The sequence below is a fragment of the Glycine max genome, chromosome 20, assembly GCF_000004515.6.
Source record: "Glycine max cultivar Williams 82 chromosome 20, Glycine_max_v4.0, whole genome shotgun sequence".
NCBI classification, from domain to species: domain Eukaryota; kingdom Viridiplantae; phylum Streptophyta; class Magnoliopsida; order Fabales; family Fabaceae; genus Glycine; species Glycine max.
The window spans coordinates 4,303,388-4,329,230 of record NC_038256.2 but is presented as its reverse complement, the minus strand read 5'-3'; the positions used below and the strand labels follow the sequence as shown (position 1 = coordinate 4,329,230).

At 28.5% G+C, this 25,843-nt stretch overlaps 1 pseudogene; it reads right to left on the bottom strand.

The window, feature by feature from the left end:
• Positions 1 to 211: 211 nt before the first annotated feature.
• Positions 212 to 1,775, bottom strand: LOC100817887 (CENP-B homolog protein 2-like; annotated as a pseudogene).
• Positions 1,776 to 25,843: the final 24,068 nt, after the last annotated feature.

The following is a 25,843-nucleotide window of genomic DNA, read 5'->3' as shown; positions in this document are numbered from 1 at the left end:
CAATTACAGTATAAACTCTTTAAATTAATACTCGGTAAATTTATAAACTCTTTAAAATAATAAATTTGTCCGGTCCCGATTTGGGCCAATGTAAAAAATTGAAAAACTCGATAAAATAATAAGATAATAATTTTTCGTAAGATCCCTTTATAATTTTTGGTCCCAAGAAAATCATAAATTAATAATTCATAGAAATTGAAAAAAAAAAATATTACACTCTATTGAAATATGATTCAATAGTTGTCTGTTTTCCTTTAAAGTTCAAGTCTATTTGGAGCTCATCTCTAACTTTTCTTATTGCATCCAATAGCTCAGGTGTTGTATTTTTGTATTGTATCATAAAATTGTGAAGAGTGTTTGATGCCACAAGTGCTTCCTTTCACGTAACAGGCTCCAAAGACACCGTATCATCTTCGTCGTCATCCTCTGCATTGTTATCAATGATAGTACCCACAATATCTTCTAAACTCTGAACCTCCAAACATGCTTGATTTTCACCTGGGTAGTTCATTAGATTGTTGATATCCATCTTATTACGATAGCCACATTGATTGATCATAGTCTCAAGGTCTTGAGTTTCTTCATCAAAAGTGGATTCATCCAAATTTATTGCAACGTCACTAGCTGAACGAATTTTACAGTGTCGAAAGCAATTCGCTATTGTTTATTTTCGAACATCTATCGTCCAAGCTGGGATTGCCAAATTGATAGCATCAAGGACATTTATCTTCCCTGGATCAGATTGTCCCACCTCATAACCTTCCAATATTTTGCAGTAAAACCTTCTACGGTAATGCATCTTGAAAGCTCTTATTATCCCAGCATCGCAAGGTTGAATCTTTGATGTCATGTTGGGTGGCAAGAAGAACAACTCAACGTTTCTTAGCCCTTCAATATTTCTTGGATGTGCTGGACAATTATCCACCACAAGTAGAACTCTTCTACCATGCTTCATTTGGTCAAATGAACAAACATATTAATCAAAAAGCACACTAGTCATCCATGCTTTTTTTTAGCTCGATATTGACAATCCAAGCTATTCATGTTAACATTCTTGAAGCAACGAGGCTTTGCATATTTCCCAATAATCCATAGAGGGATTTTTTCAGAGCCATCTTCATTGCAACAAATAACTACCGTCAGCCTTTCTTTATCTTGTTTTCTTCCTTCAAGTTGTTTTGTTGCCATTGAATGATCAGCTTGTAGCCTATAAAACAATCCAGTTTCATCCATATTGAAAACATCTTTCATAGGGAACTGATCAATTTTCTCCCGAATCGATACTAATTTCTGCTCCATGTCTTGTACATCAATAGACCCACTCTCGCCAAAACTACGAAATGACTTTATGCCATGTCGATGCTTGAATTTCCCAAGCCATCCTATAGAGAAGTTAGAATCTGAATCATCCTGAGGGTACATGAGTTTCATTGTATCTCTTGCCTTCTGCAAAATTAATTCTCCTGTGATATTCACACGTTCTTGATGCTGGAGAAACCACTCATAAACAACCTTCTCCATGTCAGGATATTTTGCTGGTTTGTGTCTTTTGATCTCTGCTCTTCCCTTTTCTATTTCAGTAGAGAGATAGTTATATGACCGCTTAAGTGTGTTTGATATTGTTCCTTGACTAACTTTCAACTCAAATTTTCCCGCAAGCCATCTCTGCAAGTCTTTTGTGTGCTTGCAGGATTATCTCTCTTGTACTCACACAACTCCTTACGTATTTGATCTGACATAGTTGATTTTGCAACACCTTTTAGATGAGAAGTCATCTTGTGAGATATGGTTTGAATACTCTAACACATTCATGTAATTTATATATGCCAAACTTGCTTAAGAATACATTGAACACATTTGTTCCTCTTGTTTACATTTATTGTACTTCAAAAGTCATTATTGATTTCCAATGCATATGAACACAATAGTTACTAATTTACGTTGAGTCCCAAGGTTTGCTGCAACGTAATTTTAAGAGGCATAGACTAATTTGCCTTTTTGTTTGGTATGTACAGTATAATTACTTAAAAACTCTTTAAATTAATAATTATTAATTTATCGATAAATTAATAACTCTCTAAATTAATAAATTTCTCCGGTCCTAACATTATTAATTTATAGAGTTTTAATTGTATTGTGTATACAATATAGATAACAAGCAAAGGTAATAGTGACAAATTCGGTAATGGGAGACATAGACACAGTGGACAGGAGCAGGCCAATTAGGGGTGTTATTAAAAACCACCATATTTTTATTCACATAAGAAAGTCAAGAACATAGTCCTCACCAAGTAACTATAGAAGTAGGTTGTTCTTGCGCTTCGAATTAACTGCAACCCTTGTTCTTGCGCTTCAAACAGAGTCCTCACAAAACAATGTGCAATTCCCTGTCAAATAAAGAAGAAAAAGACAAAAAAAATAGTTCAATATGTTCAATACATCCATGCTATGAACTATCACATATGAACTTGAGAGAGAGAGAGAGAGAGAGAAGAGCAATGCAGTGGAGTTGTGAATGGGAGTTGAGAAGTGTCGCCACATAGAGTGAGAGTGAGGATTTGAGGTCACGAGGTAGCTCGAGGAGTTGAAGTTGCATCGACCAGGTTTAGAGTTGCAAGGTTTGAAAATAAGGGTTCAGAGATGAGATGAGAGTGAGAGTGGGTCACAGTGAGCTCGAGAAGAGGGTGAAACAAATTCAATATAGGAAAAACACAACGTCGGCTAAAAATCGACATTAACATCAAAACACAACATCAATTTTTGAAAAATCGATATTAGCAAGTGTCAAATAATATCAATTTTTATAAAACAAAACATCGGTTTTTTAAAAATTGATGTTAACAAACTCATGTTATTAACAAATATGTCACTTTACTTTTGTTAACATCGATTTTATCAAAAACCAATGTTAAAGTGACAATATTAAAAACATTCTTTTTAGTAGTGTGATTTTGTTAATTTTTACGATAATTAAAATCATATTAGTTCTGATTTTTTATTTATTGATAATGCAAAACAGTTTAATATTGTTAATGATTATCAAAATTTAAAATTAAATTATTTTTTCTCATAAAATTGACAAAATGCAATTCCAGATATAGTATTAAGAATATAAACAACACTTTTTTTATCATCTTTTAATATATATTTTTATTGGTTAAAAAATTTAATAAAAGTAACAAAATTTGACCGACAACCTCCTATTGGATTAAATAAGAACTCTATAAAAAGCAATATTCTTTTTTTTAAAAGAAAACATATTAATAAAATGTGTTTACTAGGAGAAAATATAAATATATAATTTAAAGACACAGCGTTTGTCGTTGGCTGTTGGTTTCCTTAATTAACTGCACTCTATATGCAGAGCAATTAAATTCATATCTACTTTATTAACGTGTGTATCTGCTGTAAGTAAATACAAGCAAAATACATTGATGTTACATATAATTGCTTAACTGTATTAGTTCACTACTATTGTCACAGAATTAACACTATTTATCGTCACCCACGTGATTGCCTTGGAGTATATTATATGACGGTAATAGCTATGCACCTAATTTTAGTGCTTCCTAATTGTATTTAATAACCGTTACTAAAGATCTGTTATGCATATTCAACTCTGACAACTGAACCAATTTATGGCTCTGTGATTATGAAAGCTTAATTTGTCTACAGAAAGCTTTATACAAACACAACAGTAGATTATATAAAAGAATACAGTGTATATTTTATTGACAACAATAAATGTTATGAAGATTTTACATTTATTATTATATCACGCTTTGAACAATAAAATTAATGTTCCACTTTAAATCGATTTGTCGGTTAGTTCTTGATATATTAATTGTTGTCCACAAAAGTATACTTTAGACTAACAAAAGATCAACAATTTTACAGATCAAAAAGAAAATTCAACAAGTTTGATTGTTATGCAGTAATATCGTATAATATTCAATAAAATAAATTAGCATTGGTTAATATAAGTATATTATTATTTTTATTATTATTATTATTATTATTATTATTATTACACTAATTCTGACTTGGCTTTAAAATTTATTTTTTCACACACTAAATATTGTCAGTCAGATGAAGTGTAGTAAGGTTTGATTGTTTATTTGTATAAGCTAATAAAGTATTTATCGCTCTAAATTTTGCATGATTTTATAGTAGAGGACGCAAACTCAAGCTCGACACAATTAATATAGACAACGGAGTATTAAATAGTAAGATCCGTTCAATATATACTACTATTTACTACTCTACCAATTTTTACCGTAAAGATCTTTTTAAATAATTTATTAAAACCATTAAAAATTTATTTGAGGTTTATTTTTCAAGCTCTCTAATATGCATAATTATTTATTAAATTTTATATAATTAATTACCTTTAGTATATATTTTAATTAATAAAAAACTATTACATTTAATATATGTTACGTTGACATTATTTAATTTAACTAAACATAATATTTGATTAATTTTAATTTTAAAAATTTATGTATGCTAAAACAATAGGACTTGTTGACAATGCTGTATGCGTAATATATGTGTAATAAGTACTCCTTGATATTAATTTTAGAGACCTTTGGCATGAGTAGAATCGAGTTCAGGTATTATTAGCTTATTAGTTTTTTTTTTTTTGTTACATTATTATATAGCTCATTAGGTTTAGTATGAATAATTTTAAAATAACTGAAAAGTAATATTAATAAATATTTGTATTTAAAATATCATCCCAAAATGTATATTAAAATATTTTTATCGACATAAAAATGCCTTATTGCCTTTAAACCCAAAATAGTTTTTTTGAGAGAAAAACCTAAAATAGTTAAAAAGAGAGAAAATGGTAAAACTCAATGGAAATAATTGAAATATACTTGTTTGCAACTACAAATGCTAAAAAATGTAGCCGATGTTAGAATTAGTTTTACATTAAACCATAATTTTGCTTGTAAACACAACTAATTAAAGAAACATGCATGTTACAATTACGTTGATGTTTGATTCATGTGAATGGAAGTTTGAAATGCTTAGATTCTTAAACAAGAAAAAAAAATTCATGGTATTATATAAACTCGTCATCAAATTAGAGTTTGAGCTTTATTATGAGTTTTTGTTAATGAGATTCTCATATACATAAAAAAGCTAGTTTTAAAAAATTAGAATCCAAACATTTCAAAAACTAGTCTACTAGATTTTTTGAACGCATTAACTCCTTTCAACACATTCTCTTTCTCTCTCTCTCTCCATTGAGAATCTTCAGTTTATTAATCAAAATATAGCCAACCGGTCTTGCACTAAAGATTATTGAAGCACTGTTCACTTGACAACGAAAATGTTCTTCATTCATCAAGCCAATAATTGAGGAAATGAAACGTTTTGGGCGAAAAATCTTCAAATTAAATGGAAACTAAATAAAGGGGGAAAAAAAAAGGACAGTGGTATGGTATGATAAATTCCAGCTTCATAATACAATTACCATGCATTAACCATCCCTCAAAAAAATAAAAACATCTATCGAATATCGATCGTGCTCCAGATCCTAGCTAGTATTCATCGTATTTGCTTTATCATTTTATGAGTTGCCTGCAGATATCATTTACCATACTTTAAAACTTGTGTTGATTACATGCAGATATTATTTTATATGAGATGTGTTTGGTGAGAAAGTAACTTTTATACGTAATTAAGACTATTTTTTTATTAAATAGTATAAATGCAGATATCCTTTTTATATGAGAAAGTCACATATAATTCTGAGTGTAAACAAGTTTATATTATGATATTAAAAATGTTTTGCTTTTTTAAAAAAACTTCTGAGTGTAACAAAGTTCATACCTATATTAACGCATCAATTTCAAAAAAATTCAGGCGGTTGTGGTAATCCACATGGCAATGTACCATTGTACCACCACAAAATAAGTTACTTTTTCACTTTACACAAAAACTCCTTCCATTCATGTCCAATTATGTAACGAATCCCTTGGGCCGTTGAGCCGTTGAGGGGGTAAAAAGGGTCCTATCCTTTCATATACTAGTTGGAGTAATATGTTTATTATGCTATTACATCTTGAGGTACTGAGTAAAATTATATGTCATTTTTTTTACTGGTAAGAATTAAATATAATATTAAAATATTTATAACATTTATATATATTATTTAATAAATTAAATTAGACCCCTTATATATATATATATATATATATATATATATATATATATATATATATATATATATATATCGTTTTTATGTAATCCTCTTTTTCTTTTTAGTTTTTGACACACTTTGTGTTAAGTCCGACTATATAATATTAATTTTCTTTTGTCTCTAAAGTTTTTCATTTTTTTATAGATAAAAAAATATGTTAACTTCCTTTCGTATAACAAGTTGAAGTGCATGTAATGTAGGTTACATCTATTGAGAATTCGGGAAAGTATACCTGAAAGCGAATAACCTTAATATTAATTAAAATGAATGAATGAAGTATAAAAACTATATATAAAATCCTTTAAAAAAAACTATATATAAAATAAAAGAAATATAAACTTAATGTTTTGAAAATCTTATGTTAGAATCTAAAGTAAAATCCCTCAAAAATCCTATATATTAAATAGTCCAGTAGTTTCGATAATGTCAACAGGTGCAGATGGAAGGTCGTAACGCCTAGCCTACAATTTACGACTTCTTGTTTATCTTCTTATGATTCCCTTTACTTTTAAGGGTCAAGTGTGATAAAGTGCATCTTAATATGCAACCAACGTACCACGGTTTAAACGTTGGATTCCATTCGAGCATCTTCTTACAAGAATATATTTAAGAAAAAAGCAAATTACACAGAACTTTTTGTATTAGATATAGTGAATGTTTAGACAAAATTTACTCATATGTACGAAGTTAGTTGGATTCAAGGCAATATAAACTGCAAGATTATGTATGCATTGTGGAGAATAGTTATATTCTCACGAATTTGGCTAGATTCCATGTACGATTCTCTCGCGTTTCATAAAAGAGAAAACAAAAATTAATAACTCAAATTTGAACGAAAACTATAACGTCTAACAAGAAAAATATAGATGAGATTAGTATAAGGGAATCTCTGGGTTACTGGCCAGCAGTCAGTGTACGAAAATATCATAATTTTACGATGCAGCAGCAAATAAAATACGCACATGGATTGCAACATGCCTAACCATATTAATCAAATTAAAAAAAAAAAAAAAACAATGGCAAGCTATATAATTACATACTTTTAGGGCTCATTGCAAACCCATATGAATATCTGACAAGAGTTATCAATGACGGATTCTATTCTCAACTGGTTGCATATTAACTAAAGAAACCTAAAAGAGTGGTGAGGCACACATTGAGGGTTTCCTAACATATATTCCGATCCAAACTTGTCTTAATTAATTTTTCTAAATGTGCAAAATATTCAATGTGAATCTTAATTTATTGGCGAATTTTAATCAACTATCTTTAATGATGTATCTTCTTTTAATTATAGAATTATTGGGGGAGTGAGTAAAAGTTTTTAAGTATCATGGGTCTGATTCTACCAAGTTAGGAGCTAGTGCTACTTTCGATTGGTGAATCAAGAAGGCGTATATTATGATTAAATTAGAAGTATTTTTTCGAAGATTGGTGTTATAATTAAACATTAAAATCAAAATTGGACTATTTGTAGTTTACAAGTTGGAAGTCATGGCATGGTCGAATACGGTTGCGGATGCATATAATGTCTATTTCGATTGTACAATCGAAATGTGGAGGTGGATAAAGAGAGCCACTTGGTGAAATATTCAATAAATCTCTAAGGGCTTGATGAGTTTTACTTATGGAAAAATTTTAGAAGACCATAAGCGTTCAACAAGAACGACAACGAATTCATACCGAAGATATTTGTCTCTCAAGCGTGCAATCAATGACGATTACCAGTGGTTCCTTGACAAAAGAAGAGGAAGAAGTAGTCAATTACCAACGGTTTTTTTATAGAGATCACGAGAAGACATATGACAATGTCATAGTTAGTTTGTTCGAATGAGTTATACGCGTGTATCAATCAAATATACATGATTATCAAAAACTATAAATAGACACAATAGTCATTTTTTCTTGGTTACCAAGATTACATAAGTTCTATTACACTATCATGCCATACTTGAAAAATAGTCACTAATCTTAAGAAGAATATGTGTGTTCGAACTTATATGCTCGTATATAATATTGTCATCACTCTCGAGTTTAGAAGAGTTGAAATCCTATTTTCACTACTAAAAAAGTTGTTATTTACGACGCACGTTCAACAACAGTTATTCCAAAACCGTCGTCATTGAGCGTGCAGTGACATTTTTGTAAATATTACTATCATTTTAAAGCCGGTTTTCACAAAACCATTTTTGAATAATGTAAAACAAAAATGATTTTTACGAGACTGTCTTTGTTTGTCTTTGAATTTGAAATTTTTTTAAAAAATTGAAAGTGACGAGTCCTCTCATTTCGCGTGCTCTCTCATCTTCCCAATGCACCACTCTCTCCTCTTATTTATATGCGTGTTTAGCACACTATGGTTGAGCAGTCAATCGATCTTCATTCCCCAATAAACCAAAACTAAAGAGAGGAGCAAAACTTAAAAATCTTACCATAACCAAAATTAAATAAAAATAAACAAACATTTTTTATACATTCGATATTTCAAGAGACTTGAATCCTCCGCAATGAACGATGGAGGATGAGGAGAAGAGAGCCTTGATGGGAGAAATCAAGGAGGAGTGCGTGAGCCCCGATAAGAGTGAGCAGGAGAAGCAACGACAGAGCAAGGTCCCAGAGGCAGAGATCCACCTCTATAGGCAGGGGAAGGGCCCCATGGCGGTGTTCAAGTCAGCGCTAGGCGACTGGGAGCAGGACCAGCTCGAGTTCAGGGAGGATATCCTCGAGAAGCATGACATGAAGTTGGTCTTCGCGTTCAATCCCACCTTCAGTAGGTCGGTTTTGACATATAGGGATGTTGTTGTTGTTTACCTCGATGGAGAACCTAAGGTATGTTTTGTTTTTTATTTTTTAGGTTTTGAGTTGTTTCAAATTAGTTTAATTGATTCAGGATTGAAAATATTTGGTTTAGTATTTTCATGTGCTGAGTGTTTTTATGTCCTTTATTTTGATGGTTTCGGTTTTTGTTGTTGTTTTTGGTATTGAGAGTGAGTGATTGATTAAATGGGTGAAGCTTTATGGAATGTGTGGAAGAGAGAAATAAAACAGACAAGAAAGAAAATGAAAAGAAACAAAAATAGATTTTGATTTTGATTTAATGTTTCAAAGTTTTGCATGGCCTTACATGTAAGTTATCTTTCACCCTTAACCATTGAGCTCAGGTGAACTTTATACCCTTTTTTTTATCATAATAGTTTAAGCCCCCATATGATTGCCATTCATTTTAGACTGTAGTTTTTTTAGCATGACACTAATAAAAGAACAAGCAAATAGTTTCTTAAAATTTGTTGAATCTATGGTAGGAAAGAGGAGATGATAAAGAATAGTTATTTATGTATGTATGTGCTTATTAGGTTATTTTGTATTAAAGCATGAGCTTATCTTTCTTATGCTGAGACAGTTTGAAGAAATAAGTCATTGTTGTTTAATAAAAAAAAAAAGAGGTCAAGGCAGAAAGAGATAATTATCTTGCAATTTGAGAGGAAATTGGGGCCTTTGGACACTAGGAGGCACATACCCTCGAAGTGTGCTCTCTGTTCAGTAATTTGGGGAGTTCTACTCACCATTATCTATGTAAGTTTTGTTAACCACGTGTTCCATTATCATATCTTCTAACTATTTTTCTAGCAATTTAGACTTTTAAGGCTTATTATAATATTATAGTAATTTTATTTTGGGTAAGTAATAATACTAATAGTTAATTAACTACTTCACTTTTTATATAGGAATACTTTCTTTTACCTTACTATGCAAAAAGAAGAAATGAAAAACTAATTCATTAAGCATTTCCCTACTAGTTTATTGTTATACTACCCGAAAGTAGCATGTGGGAACCATTCTGACCTTTCTATACATAAAAGGATTTACCAAAATGTATGTATTTATCTTTATATAATTAACACTTTAATGTTTGCTTCAATACAAAGGGTGTGGTATTAAGTAGTATACATATGATAATTCAAATACTGATATTATATATGGATCCTTATATGATTATTTTCATATGAAGTTTGAGACTAAAAGATTGATTAGTTTCATTTTGTTAAATTCTGCAGAACCGATGTGTTAATATCATGAGAAATAGGTACATTTAATCCTGAAAATTACTTTGAAATATAGTAGAACCAAAGTTCTTTAGTGATTAATGTGTCACAATATAGTTAAGAATTCTCTCAATAATCCTTTGTACCACTTACCGGAATTCACCTTACCATATGTTGCATACTGGTTCTCTTTAAAGAAAGTCCTATAATAATAATGTAAAAAGTGATGAATTGCATGCCTATAGGTACCATGTACCAGTACTCGTACCAAGTATTTGGTAACTATGTGCCAGATTTTGGGACCTTTAGACCTCAATGTTTGATGTTCTTTGAAATTTTAGTTTGAGTTTGCCTTTGATAGTTTTGAATATGCTTAAGTCCTACCCCAAAATGTAGCTTTATGAGACCTCTGCATGTTATTGCTAGATTTCAAACAGATTGGTCAAAGAGATTGAAAATAGCAATTGGAAATAGATTGAGTACTAATTATTCGTTAAACATATTGGGTTCCTTGTTTTTTTTTTTTTTTTTTTGGACTCTAGTATCTTGGCATGTTCATTCTTTCTTTACTCAATTTGGATCACATACTATCACATGCTAGCTTGCAAGTTAATATATATGAAGTTTTTTTCTTAAAAAAAAAACATATTCTACAACAGTTCTCAGAAAAACCATCTTAGAATGTCTACATTTAAAAAAAAAATACATTCTAAGACGGTTCTTTGAAAAATCGTTTTAGAAAGTCTATCATTTTAAAAATCATCTTAGAAAGGTATCATTTTAAGACAGTTTTTACCTAAGAACCGTCTTAGAATATTATTTTTTTTAAGATGATTTTTTATGTAACCGTCATAAAAAATAAAGACTTTCTACAACATTGACTATGACGACGGTTAATAATCGTCATCAAATGTATCTTTTAACCGACATAAAAAGCGTTATGTTGTAGTATTTGAGGTTATGTTGGCTCCTAACAAAATATTTTATTGGTTTAAGATTATAGGCAAAGTAGATTGCTATTTGATAAAAATGTCAATTTGTATGTCCAGGACATCTTCATGTGTATATCAATATAGTGTCACATCACCAAGGACACATTAAAAAAATGTCATGTCAACAAAAGGATCTCATCATGGCATCACATCGTTATACTATAGGGACTAAAAAAATTAAAAGAACTAAAAATTAAAAAAAAATTACTAGGATGAAAGTGAACAAAAAAAAACTTAAATAAAAGAACAAAAATATTTTTTAAAAAAATCTTACATTCTCTTAACCTTTCTTCATTTTCTTTTTTCATATTCAACACTATAAGGCTATTCATGCATTACATAAACTCCAATTAGCCTATTGGAACTTACAATTTAGCTAGTGTAAGGCTTAACTTGGTCATTTGACCTATTTATTAAAAAGCCAAATTTAGACTTTTTTTAAAGCCTTTTTAAGTAAACAATTCAAGCTTCAATTTTTTTATTTGTTTAAAAAAAAGCCTATTAGGTTTAGTATTTCAATCATGCCTTTTTTCATTGTCGGTAAATATTATTCATCATTACACAACATAGGCATGACACACAGTATTTTATCGTTTTCCTTTACAAAATAACATCCACAATTGTTATTCCCTTTGCACTTGCATCACCCTTGATACATGCATGCATGGTTGTTGTCATTACATTGAATAAGTTAAAGGTTATTAAATATGGAGTTCTCTATTCTTTAAAAAGGTTATTGTGAGATAATGGCAAAAGACATCTTTAATTTCATATTCATGCATGCATTGTTGATTGATGACTTGAGGGATGAATTTCAATTAATAAAAGTCTTAATGTAGGGGTTAGTATGTAAGGTGTTTGGGTCAAAAAAATTATAGTTAAGTGATAGAATATATTGTTGATATTTTAGATATTTAAAATATTTATTATATATTAATTTTAAATCAAAATTATATGTTCTATATATAATGCTTAAATATTTTCTTTTTTTTAGAGCTTAAATATTTGTTTGTTCTTATAAATATATCATCTTTTTCTTTTAGTTCATATTTTTTTCATTTTATTGTAAGGATTATATAACACACAAATGATATCATTTTTTTATGTGACACCTGATGATATAACATTAGCAATAAATATTTTTTTGTAAAGGATGTTCACAGTGAGGACTAAAAATGAAAAGTTTTTAGAAATGTTAAAAGATGATTCTTGAAAAGATTATTTTTACGAGCACTAAAAATGACAAAACACTCAATTACAAGAACAAAGATCATATTTAAACCAAATATTAAAATTGTATTTAAAAAAGTCTAAGCCCTCCTATATATATAATTAAATAACTAAATGTGTTTTTTTATATTTAATAGCTAGTTTATAAATTTTGAGCTTTCCATGATCAACTCTTAACTTCTAATTAATAAGTTTTTATCTATTTTCCAAACACAGCCTTGAAAGATTTATTCCGTATGTTCCGCATTCAATCTAAAGGTAAATATTTGATAAATGTTATTATCTGAATAAATGTTTTCTAACATTATATATTTATATAAATCATTTTATATAAAAAAAATGAAAATACAAAATTTAATTATTTTTAAATTTAATTCTTATAAAAATAATTTAGTTATAATCTCGTTAAGCTAAGTTTTTTTTTTTTCAAAAATGGGTTGTTAGTGATAACTAATTTAGTTGTATTTCCTATTTGATTAGTGAAAAAATCTCGTGTGTTTAAGAGAAAGTTTGAGTCATGTCAACTTAATAATTTTTAACTTTTTAAAATTAGAAAAAATAGCTAGGTTGTTGGGAAAATATTTTAGATTACTTCATATCTGGTCATTGTAAGAATTACAGTAATTTTGATTTTTTTTTATCACATTTGAGAATACATAGGATAGGAGTATGGATAAACACCTTTATCAAGTTAAAGAAAATGTCATAATTTTTCCCTTGTTTAAAAAATAATAAAATTTATTTTAACTAATAATTACTCTCTTATGATAAATACAAAATATTTTAAAATTTTAATGATAAACTTTTAAAGTAGTGTATTTAACGAATTATTTTACTAACGGGACATTTCTAAGAAAAAAACATTTATTTTCAGGAATTTTATTCATTTTCAAGAATGATGATAATTGTGATTAGTTATTTTTAGACATGAAAAACTTTTTTCTCTAACAAAACGTCTCCTTAGGTTAATATGTTGATTTTATGTTGCTAGAAAACTTTTACATGATAAACTTAGACTGTATTCATTCTCATTAAAATTTTGAGTATTCGATTCTCCAATGATTTTTTATATATAGGAGTTATTCTATTTTTAATTAAGTAATGGAGCCTTTCTTATGTTAAATATTTTTTGTTTTCATTCTTCAACAATATTATTACTTAAATTTAATTTTTTATTTTTAATTTGAATTTAATGTTAAAATTTTATCTTAATACATCATATTAAATTGATAAATATATAAAATTGTATGTTTTAATTATATATATATATATATATATATATATATATATATATATATATCCACAGTTACTCCTTAATTTTAAAAGTATTATCTCTTACATTTTTATCTAATAAAATAGAATTATAATTATTTTAAAAGTGATTCTTAAAATGAGTAATTTTATAATTTTTCTCCACTGATGAAATTTTTTTTCTTACTATAATATTAGGTATTAAGTCTAAAAATGAGTAAAGGTGATTCTTAAAATACACACATAATGCATGAAAAAATTGCTAATTCGGTATTAAGTCTAAATCAGGAGGTAGCTTGTTATGTTTTTGTTCTTAAAAAGTAAAGAACCTTAATAATTTTTTCTATTTTTATTGTTTTTATGTTTTAAGAAGATTCTTACAAATTAAATAAAATGTTCACTTATATCTTTTTCATAAGATAACCTTTTCTACGTTAATCTCCATAAAACAAATATTTTGTAGCTTTTGATGGTCTTCAAACAGAGAACACTTAGAAAAGCTTTTGAGGAAAATGCTGTAATCATATTGTCTTTTACACGTTTGTATATTTTTTCTAGAACTATTTTTAATGTAATAGCATATTTAAGTACTATAATATCTTCCTAAAAAAAAGTACTACAGAATATATCTTGTTTTTGGTTTTTTTTTTATATAGAAAAGTTAACGTATTTGTGGCCTTCGACAAAATTAAACAAGTCAGGACCAACGTCTCTTACTTAGCATGAATTCCTTTAGGCTTGTCAGTTAGTCTTTAAGTCGATATACGTTTATGTATTTAATAACTTGTATAACTTTCTATCTGTATGATTTTTTTTTTATTCACTGAAAATATTAGTTCCTGACCAGTATGACAGTGTTCTTATCTCCTTCGGGTTCTAGAGAGTCTTTTTCATTAATGTACATTTACAATTTTTTCCGGAATATTATCAGGATATTTATGAAATATATACTAATTTAAAATTTTAAAGCCTACATGTACCAATAATAATAATAATAATAATAATAATAATAATAATAATAATAATAATAATAATAATAATAATAGTAGTAGTAGTAGTAGTAGTAGTAGAAGAAAGCTCAATGAAAGGACACACAACAAACTTAGAGTATTATTAGATACACAATCAATAGCCCGAACCTTCTGTGATGCTACATTGCATTCACTCGTGCATTAATCTTAAGAGCTGTAAATTGAAGAAGAAATTAAATTTGGTGACACGATAGTAAATATGAAGATGGAACCCATTTTTTTGTTCCAGTGAGAATTTATTTCAACAATTATGATTTCGTATTATTGTGTTCAGACCTAGCTAATCAATAAATAGCTAATACAGGAAAAAAAAAATACAAGGAAAGGTGTGAGATCATTATTTTTACATATGCATTTTATCAGATTTATGTATGGAGGGAGGGTCATTTTTGTTGGGTTTATAGGTTGCCTGATCGAGTATAAGGCTATTGGTTTTCAAGATGTTCTCAAAGGATTTGTTTTTAAACTAAGATTTTTTATGTGGCTTTTTTCACTTCATTATTAAGGGTAGTTTGGTGTCTTGGTATTTTCTTGTAACTCTTTGTAGTTTGTATTTTGATTGGAAAACCTGTGCTTCTAGTGATTAAGATCTTGAATCTTTAATACAATGTTTGAGTTTTCATGACAATTTAATAACTTCTAACCTTTTTAATTATAAAAAATAGGTTGTTAGCTAACTATAGTGATAACTATTTTAGATCCACTTATTTTTGTTCTAAGAACCTTATGTTAGAATGTTTGAATCATAACAACTTAGTGCTTTTATCTTTTCAAAAATTAAATAGATGATTTTATTTTGTATTTGCATGCAATTAATAGTTTATATTAATCAATTTCATTTTTTTTCTAAAAAATATATATAAATTTGATTGATCATTTCACTTGAGAATTATACATAGGAGGAAGGATACATTTTTCTCATGAAAATATATTTTTTCATATTTCAATACAAAAAATGTTTAATTTAATTAATAAAAACTTATCGAATGAAACTTTAACTAGTAAGGTTTTAGATATGTATATCTAATGAAGTTGTTTCTCGATCTAAAAGGAACGATATTTTTAAAGAAAAAACAAATACTTGTATATTTAAGAAAATTTTATTAAAATCAAACTCGAACATTTTTTATTTATAGAAAAAAATGTATAAACATTCCTAATAATATTTATAATTAACTAAACATTTAATTGTTTCTAAGAATCATAATTCCCAAAATTTATAATTACCAAATGTGAGAAATTTCTCATTCTACCAAATGTCACCTAAAAGAACCAGCCGTATAAAGCAAACATATTCTGTGCCAACAACACGTTACCCAACTTATTACGTAATTGCTCAAGCATGCAATATCCTATTTCAAATAGAAGCGTATAAGAAACATTTTTTTTTCAGTGACAGTATAAATTCCAATGTATAATTTTCTGCAACCTGCCTAAAATCCCTTACTAGTTATTACCTAATTGCCTAAAGCATGCAAAATCATTTTAAATTAGGTCCAATCAAAGCTTAAATAATATAAAATAGTTACGAGAAAAACTTGGTCAAGACGAATTTGAATTATTGAAAATATGAACTTGCTCACTCAGCAAACAATGTAGACGAATTTAAAATTCCTTTGAAAGTAAAATATTTGATTAAAAAACTATATATAAATTAAGGAACTTAGTTTGACATAATTTTTTAAAAGTAAAAATAGTTTGACATGATTTTTTAAAAGTAATAATAGAGAAAACTTGATATAGTAAAGAAAAGAAATGGGACATATTTATTAGGATTTTATCTTTATTAAATATTATTAATATTGTCTTTAGTTTGATTAGAAAAAAAAATGAATAATTAATATTGCCTTACTTGTGAACTTTTATACAACGAAATATGTAGATGAAAAACTATCTCCTATTGTCTAAACGAACAACAAAATTTATATTTTATCTACAAAAAATTAATAGAAATACTTTTCTCTCTTGAATTTAATAAATCAAACCAACCTAAAAATTATTTGTAGCATGTAAAAAAATTCATTATAGATTCAGTGACTTAATTTGTTTATTTATAAACAAATTAGTCAAATGTCATTTGTTTTTACTTTAAAATAAACTAATATCTATATATTTTCTAAAACACTTGAAGATATATATGATGATAAATCTTTTGTTCGTGTTACATGTCAATCTTGTAACAAAAGTAATGTCAGTTTATATAAATATATATAACACACAAGCACGTTTCCTGTAGAAACCTTACATTCATGGGCTCTACCAAACAGTAGTAAATGGATGGAGAAAGCAAATGTGAAAATATTGTGAGAGTGCAGCCTCATGAGCCCCACCTAATTAAATTCAACGTCTAATGTGTATATATGTTCTGTGCATAATTCTGCAATGCAAGGTAGCGACAGGTCTTGATTAGTGACAAATTCTTTTGCTCTGATATGGGCCACAGATTGCTTCTTGGTGGATGCAATTTAATTATGAAATATATATATATATATATATATATATATATATATATATATATATAATGGGTATCTTGTCTTAAGGGGTCATACAATATTTTTTTTCTTATGTCATGTGTAGCAGGGAAATCTTATGCCCCTTAGTATAGGAAGTAAAGAAAAGCATATATTATTATATATATCGAATATTTTTCATAAATAAAAAAATATGTAACTACATTAAATTTAGAAATTTTCATATATCATTTCATCTTCCTAAATATCATCTAAGATAATAATTTTCATATATCATTTTCCCATAATTTTATTATAAATTTTAGGGAAGCTATAAAATTATTTACATAACAATTTAAGCACATTTAAAAAAATTGGGGGCCCATGGCCCCTGCAGGTCCCCCTCCCTCCACCCCTGTTTGTGCATGTATCTTGTGCTTCGTTCATTCCATTTGCACCTCTTTAATTTAAAAAAAAAAATAAATTGCTTATCAAATATATAATTTTTAACAAAATTTTTAACAGTAAATTTTATCAATTCAAACTTGAGATTTGAATATCTTATAGGTTAAATCCACAGAGTTTTAGATCATTTAAAATTAATTGAAATTTTATTGAACCATTTTTTTATGTATAATATGCTATTGAAAATCAAATAATATTTTTTTAAATTTTAATCTAATTACAAGTTGATATATATAAAAAATTTATTAACTTTTATAATATTTACTTTAACATTCATACTAAGAATGATTTCTGTTCTATTAATAATGTGAAAACTTAAACAAACGGTGCATACTTTCTAAACTCTTTGGTTAGTTAAGATATATAAGTAAATTTTTACAAATAAATTAAATATCTACAATTTTCTAAATTAATTATTTAAATTTTAGTATATATGGTTATCAAAATAATATACATAATATGATAATTGTATTGATAAAGTTTAATAACTATAAAATGTTAACCCATGTAGGGTTGGCCTGGCTAGAAAGGTGGGGAATTTGGATAATTTGTATCATGTATTAGGTTCAAATCTTATTATCTCGGCATTGGGAACCCAAAAAATAACTACAAAATGTTATTAGATGTACTGTTTTCAAAATATTGCTTTAAGTGTGTGCGCAGGTATTTGTGTAAGGAGAGATTAACTTATTTCAAGAATAATTTGTTTAATGAAGTGGCTTGCAAAGCATCACGTCTAAACAATGTATTCTAACTAGGTTGGCACACACTGCCTAAACATCTTTTGCCATACACCAGTTTTAGGAATAATTTTTTATAGACTTACTCATTTCAATAACTCTTTGCACAAATAAATTCAATAAAATATCTATTTAATTAAATATTCTTATTAAGTAGATCAAGTCTAACAAATTTTATATAATATTAAAACTATTTGATACTTCATTATTAAATTTAATTTAACGTGTTATATACTTTTTGAAAATATAACTAAATATTAATTATATATAACTACAACTTTTCAATTTATTTATAATTCAGTGTGCACGATCATTGAGTTGATATCAAAATATTTAATAATCATACAAATTCATTACGGTATGTATCCATTATTTAATGTATATCACTCTAATATATATATATCATTCACCCTAATTTCTACAAAATGCAGTGTAAAACTATTTATAATGTACATCGTACTTATAATAAAAATTACATTTATAAAAAATTTGGATAGGCTATTTTCATATCATAATTTTAAAGAAGTGTTTTGACTATATTACTTACTATTTGTGTAAATTTAGAATGTTAGATCAACGTAAGGTTTGTTTGGATAAATGTATAAACATTTCTAAAAGAAAGAAAAAATGAAATGAATTTTAATAGAAAAACTAAAATTAATTTATGGATGAGTTAAAAACATCTATTATTAATAGAAAAACCAGTATGAAAGAACTTTTATAAATTAACTCGGATAAGTTAATTTTAACTTATAAAAAAAATATTTTTATTTTTTTGCTTAAAGGTGCTGATCGATAAATTTATCCAAACAGGTCCACAATAGTTAGTTATAATTCATTGAGAAAGAAAATAGCCCTTTAGATGTGTTGACATGATATTGAAAGATTTTGGTAAATTATCTATATATGGACATTAGCACTCCGATATACTAGTAAAATAGCGATGACTGATTAACTACAACCTCAATCGGGACTGACTCATTAGTGGATGATGAGTTTTACACCAATCCAAAACTTTTGAGTTTGTGCGCCAATAGTAAGCACATTTGATTTTGCAAAATTTGAATGCTAATAATAAGCAACAAATAGGTTGATGTTAGAGCCATCACTATTATATTGTCACTTCTAAAACCTATTTTACTATTAGTAAGTTTTCACTACTACGAAAAGCCTATTTTAGGATGGAGATATGACGTCGGTAGCCGCCATAGACCCATCTTAAATAATGACGTGGTGGCACTTATGTAATTTTACCTATCTTTGTATGAATTGTTTAATGATGGTGGCTGGTTTAACCGTCTTAGAATGCAAGTAAATGATTTTTTTAAATTAATTGAAAATTATCTTAAGACGGGTATGTGCTTCACCCGTCTTTGAATGCAGGGAGGCAAAGACGGTGTTTAACCACCTTCTTTAACTTTATAGATATAAATTAAATAATTATAATGTGTGTCTCGCCCGCACTCACTATCTTAACCTCCCGTCATACGCTCACAATCCTAGCTTTAACCATCCATCATTGCTCGATCGTGCTATTTATGCACTGTAGGTGCCGCCTTGGACTCAGTCGTGGGTAAGTTATAAGTTAGCTGAGTGTTGGTCGTGCTATTTATTCATTGTAGGGTAAGTTACTGAACCTCCCGTCATGGGCTCAGTGTAGGTGCCGCCTTGGACTCAGTGTAGCGACTGCTGTGGGCTCAGTGTGGCTCGTGTTGTGTATTCACGATAGGTTGCGCTGTGACCTACCTTCATTAGTAGGTGAGTGTCATCGTTCGGTCCTTGTGTACTTAGGGATTCACAGTGATTTAGGACTTGTTGAAACTCCCTAGGTAGGTAAATGTCTTTGTTTTTGCAACTCTGGCTATGCTGGGTTGTGATGTTCCCTGTTTGTGGTGGTGTGAATGCTTATGAGGGTCTTTGTTGATTGATTATTTTTCTGAAAAGTACTGCACCTTAAGTGTAAACTATGTGAAATTTTATTCTTCAATTTGTTGTTTATGACGCTACAAAGCTACATCTCTAGTGTCATGGTTAAGAATGAGATTGAAAAGACCATACTGGGATATTAAGGTAGGCAGTCCAAATGAAAAACATAAAGGTTGGAATAGAAAAATCCAAATGATTGTCACCACTCTAGCAACTTCTAAGTATTCTTCAGTTTATGAGATATGCAAAATTTTCCTAATGCTAATTTAAGATATTTTTGAATAACTAAGGAACTAGGAATCACTTTTATTGTACCCTAAACTAAGGGGGTGTTAGACTGAGTGTAGTGGGATATATGCAAGAGTAACATAAATACACCATGGTAGGGCACATTATGAGCAAACCTCACCAACAGGCACTAATTATCTTCCCTCCGCTACTCACCACATTGTTTGTATCAATTCCACTCTATACTAGTTGGTGCGGAAAGAACATGCAAAGAGATTTAAGGTCTATCTAAGATAAGCTTCTTCTTATAATGAATGATTAGAGTAAGAATGACTCCTCGTGTAAGTCAGGTAATTATCTAGTAGTAGAAGATAAACTTCCAATGTTTGTCTTGCTGATTTCAACCATAACATTTTGTATTGTGTGCCATTTTTGGCTAAAAGATTATTAATTGTAGTGCAAGTCTTAGTTAAGCATACAGTTGAATAGCGATAGTGTTAAAAATAGTAAAGCAAGTTGTTTTTAAAAGTACTTGTTAGATATAAAATCAATAGCTTAAGCTTATTAATTGGTATGTTCTCGATCGTCTCAGTTTGCTTATTAATTGGTATGTTCTTGATCGTCTCAGCCTTAGCAAATGGGTGCCAAACTGCCCATGAACCTTTTCTTTCTTGAGAGATATAAGACCAATGTAGCCTAAACCAGTTTTATGTTAATTGTTATTGAATAAAAAACAAGAAAATTAACCAAAAATAAGATTAAGGAAAGTAACAATAAGAAAAATAGGATACCCAACAAGGATGTACAAAGAACATATGGACATAAAAAAAAGAGGACACGCAACAAAATGTAGGTGGGGAAGGTAGATAGAGAGTGTAGTAAAGAGTGATTACCTTGGAGTTTATCAGAGTGAGAAGAATGGTGGTTGAGAATGGTCACAGTTTTGTGTTTCTTGGCTTGTTTTGCATGTTTATGCACACCTCTCATGCACTGTATTCATGTTTCATACTACATGTGGCTATTAGCATGACCTTTTGCACTACACAATTGTTGAACGATTTAGGTTGCAATGTAGAAAGATTGTTGAATTTTTAAATCATTTCATAATAATGATTTCTTTCATTGACTAGTATACTCCTTCACACCATTCATTTAATTTAGGGGCACCCATTAAGTGACAAGTAGTTATTAAACAAAGAAGTAAACGTGTTTATTTGAAAATTTCTGGCCTTTTTCTGTCACGTGGAATCCATTGAAACTAGACTCAATTGTTTGATGCTTGAGTCAAATTTTCGTTTTGTTCTAAAACCAGTTTAAGTACTATTGTGTGTATTGTTGTTGCATACTTGTTCATGTTTTTTTTATATGTGGCAAAAAATTAATTACTATGTAGTGTGTATTAATCATGAATAGCCTGAAACTTCAATACCAAGTTGGTGTTGTAATTAGTTATTATGTTTGGCTTTAAGTTAGACACAATCATGACTTTTGGTTAATGGTTATTATCCCCTTCTGAAAAGGGTGATACTTGAATGCGTTATTAGTTTACTAAAAAAATTATACAAGGCTAAAGGCCCAAGATATTTTCAAAGCAAACTTACAATCAAATGATGAATGTTCATTATTTTTATAATTTATCTTCTGAAATTGTTAATTTCATGTTTCACCTACAAGATTGCATCATTTCTTTCATAGTAATTGTTGCAAAGCATTGAATTTGTCGACAATGTATTTTCTAGTGATGGAATTTGTTAACAAATATTTTTCAGCACCGTCTTAGAAGGTTGGGTTTTTCTAAGACGGTACTTCCTAGACCGTCGTTGAAAATGTTTAACTTTCAACGATGTTAACTTCAAAAACGGGCATGGATCGTTGTTGTATGTTGATTACGACCGTCGTAGAATACCAACTTTGTAGTAATGTTTATCTTCCCAATCCCTTCATCAATTGACACACATAACATTGTTGTGGTTGGGTGAGAAGGCTTCGACGTGGTGTTGGTATAGAGGTGGTGTTGGGCAGAGCTATAGTGGGGGCGATGACTATTGATGGTGATTTTTTTGTTGATTCCTTCTTTTTTCTAGTTTCTTTCTTTGTTGTAGGTTAAACCTTGGTGGATGATAAGTTTGATGGGTGGTTTCTCTTTCTTTGTTGTAGGTTTGACCATAATAGGTGATGGATGGAGGTTTCGGTTAAGGTGGCTGATAAGTCTGATGGTGGATGGAGGTTTTGATCATGGTGAGCTATGGTGGGTGACTAAGTTTAGGTATGGTGAAGGAGTGGGGCAAATATCAATGGGTTCGGACATGGTGAACAATTACTAGGATGAAGAACATTGTTGTGATGATAATGTTTTTCTTTTCTCCTCTTTACTTATTGTTGATCTAAGAGTTAACTTAGCCAACATATACCATTGTGTGATTATTTCTTTAGATTAACATAAACACATTAGTGACAATTTTTTTTGTGACAAACAAGATCTTATTAATTATTTGATTAAAGAGAAATTCAATCTTTGTAGCAATTTTTGACCGTCACTAATATGCAAAATTCTTGTTGTGTAATAAATAGATAAGAGTATACTTGTTATTTTGTAGTAGGTTTTAATTTCATCACTATATTATATTTTATTTTCTTATTTTTTATAAACATATTATTAATATAAAATATTCATTAATTTTATCGATAATTAATTTTTTTATTTTCTTATTAAATTTTTTAAACTCGACCAATGACATTATTAGCCCTAAAAAATTATTGACGGTTAATTAGCTAATAACTGATATCAGTTAATTTATAGTTAGTTAAGGTGACCGACTGAGAAAATAAGTAGTTGAATGGAGCTTCTGAATTTAAGATTGATTGATGAAACATTTAATTCTTTTAACTCAGAAATCAACTAAAGGAAAAGTATGTGCTTTAGACATCAACTGTTAAGAATAGAATTGGTGTGGGGTAGTATGAAATTCGGCTACCGTGAATTAGCAGAAGTGGCTTTGCTAGTATGAAATTCGGCCTACTGAGAAGTAGAAGCATTGTTTTTTAGTGTGAAATTCGGCTAGTGAGGATTCAGTGAAGTGACATCAACCAGTGTAAGATTTGGCTAACTTTCAGTGTTAGCTGAATTAATTGAATGTTGGAAAAGTTTATTCAACGAGGATAAGGTGGTCGCCCATAATTAATTCTAGAAGATTTTTGGAATTTAAATTCTAGAAACAATAGTTAAGTAAATGGATTTTCAAACTACTTCCGTAAGTATTTGGTGTAGCTTGAAAAATCCATTTACTTAGGAGCAAATTCCTTCTCAATATCAAATCGCATGATCACTATTTAGGAAATCGACGAATCGTGTTAATTGTAGCAAGTTAATTTAGTCCAACCCACCATTCGGCTAAGTTTATTTTGTGACAACAGATATATTAATAAGTGAAATTTATCATCTTATGTTGATTTAATTGTACAGTAATTAAGCTTTATTTGGCAAGTTCAAAGCATTTAACTTATAGTGGATAAGTTTCTTTAATTAAAGTAAAAGTATTGGTAAGTAAAGATGTTTATCTCGCTAACTTATTATAACAATTTTCTAATATATTACGTAATTATTTTTTATTATTATTTTTCTCTTTACTATTTTAATTAAATTTGTTCTCTATCCTTCCTCTCAAATAAAAGAAAATTGCAGTGCTATACCCTCAACCCCAATATCTGTCAAGTGTTAATTACGTAATAGCATCTAGTTGCCGCCACTTGCCACCCTTGTTGTGGTCTGTTGATCACCATATCCTAATAGCAGTTTTCTCCTTTATTGATTAGTTTAATTTGGAATTACATAATAAAATCTAATTAAAATGATCTTAAAATTTTATTTTAAATATTACACTGTCTTTACTTTTCGGGCTAACTTTTTTTCATGTACACGATTTCTATCTCATGACATATAAAATCTAGGCATATAAAATATACATTGAGGATAGAAAAAATAGTAAAGAAACTATTTTGGTAATAAAAGTAAAATTTATATAAAAAATTACAAGAACATGTCATTTTTATGATCATATTTTATTTAATGAAAATATTTTAATATAAAATTTAAATAATTTTTTTTTAATTTTTGAGCTGAAAAATATTTGAAATGATATAAATGTATTTATAAGAATATAATTATTTTAACAATAAATAACATATAGTATAAAAATAAATAGAATTTATATAAACAAGTCATTTTATATCAGACAATCATATAAACAAGTCATTTTATGTCATTTTATTTATTTATTTGCAAGTTCAATTGCTAATTTTGTTAAACTCTTCAAATTCAATCAACTGCCATAGGTTATATTTGCTATAAGATACCATTAAGCGTACTTATAGATTAACTGACCTAAAATTATTCTAACTTAATTAATAATCTCAAGTTTTGAATCTTTAATATATATAATTGTATTAAATATTTTTTTAAAATGTCCATGCTTTGTAACTATCTTATTTAAAAAGAATTGTCTCATATAAAGAATGAATTATGTGATATACTGATATCTAGGAAAGAGCTATATGAGTATAAGATATAAGTTATCTATCCCCTATTTGTTAATTTTTGCTTAACGGGAGCTATTATTTGTTTAATGTTAGTAAATTAAATCATCTGTTTCGTTTTCGTCTTATAGTTATATTGTTTCCCTTTGATCTAAATATTCTAATCTATATTTTTCTAGATTCCTCTTAACCATTAATTCTGAAAAACAATCTAGTTAGCCAGCTCAACATATCACTTTATATATACTTATGTCCACGTAATTTGTGATTTCGGTAAAAAAAAAAAAAAAAACATATTTAAACTAGAGGAAAGAGACCAACGAACTTTATAGATTAAAAAAATAGTATATAATAAATACAAAAAATATATATGTTCCGAATCAAATCCGTCGGCATAACTGAAATTTTCTAAATTCGAGATATTATTTATTTAAGTGTATGATAGATCGTGATATTTTTATTTTACATTTTGTAAAAAGATGTTTTGATAAGTTGAGAAGAGAAAATGTTCATAAACGATTTTTAATATAATTCCTAAGCCACACAAGATTTTGTGACCGTCCAAATAATATATAGAAAAAAAAAACTCAAGATTCTGAAAATAGAAATAAATGGTAAGACAACTATTGGGCCTCGTTGCTCTGACTATCCCTTTCCCATGCAGGTGTCTAAAATTAAGATATGGAACCTCACTCACAAATGCACGTACTGCATATCATAACTACTTGCACAGTGGTATGTAA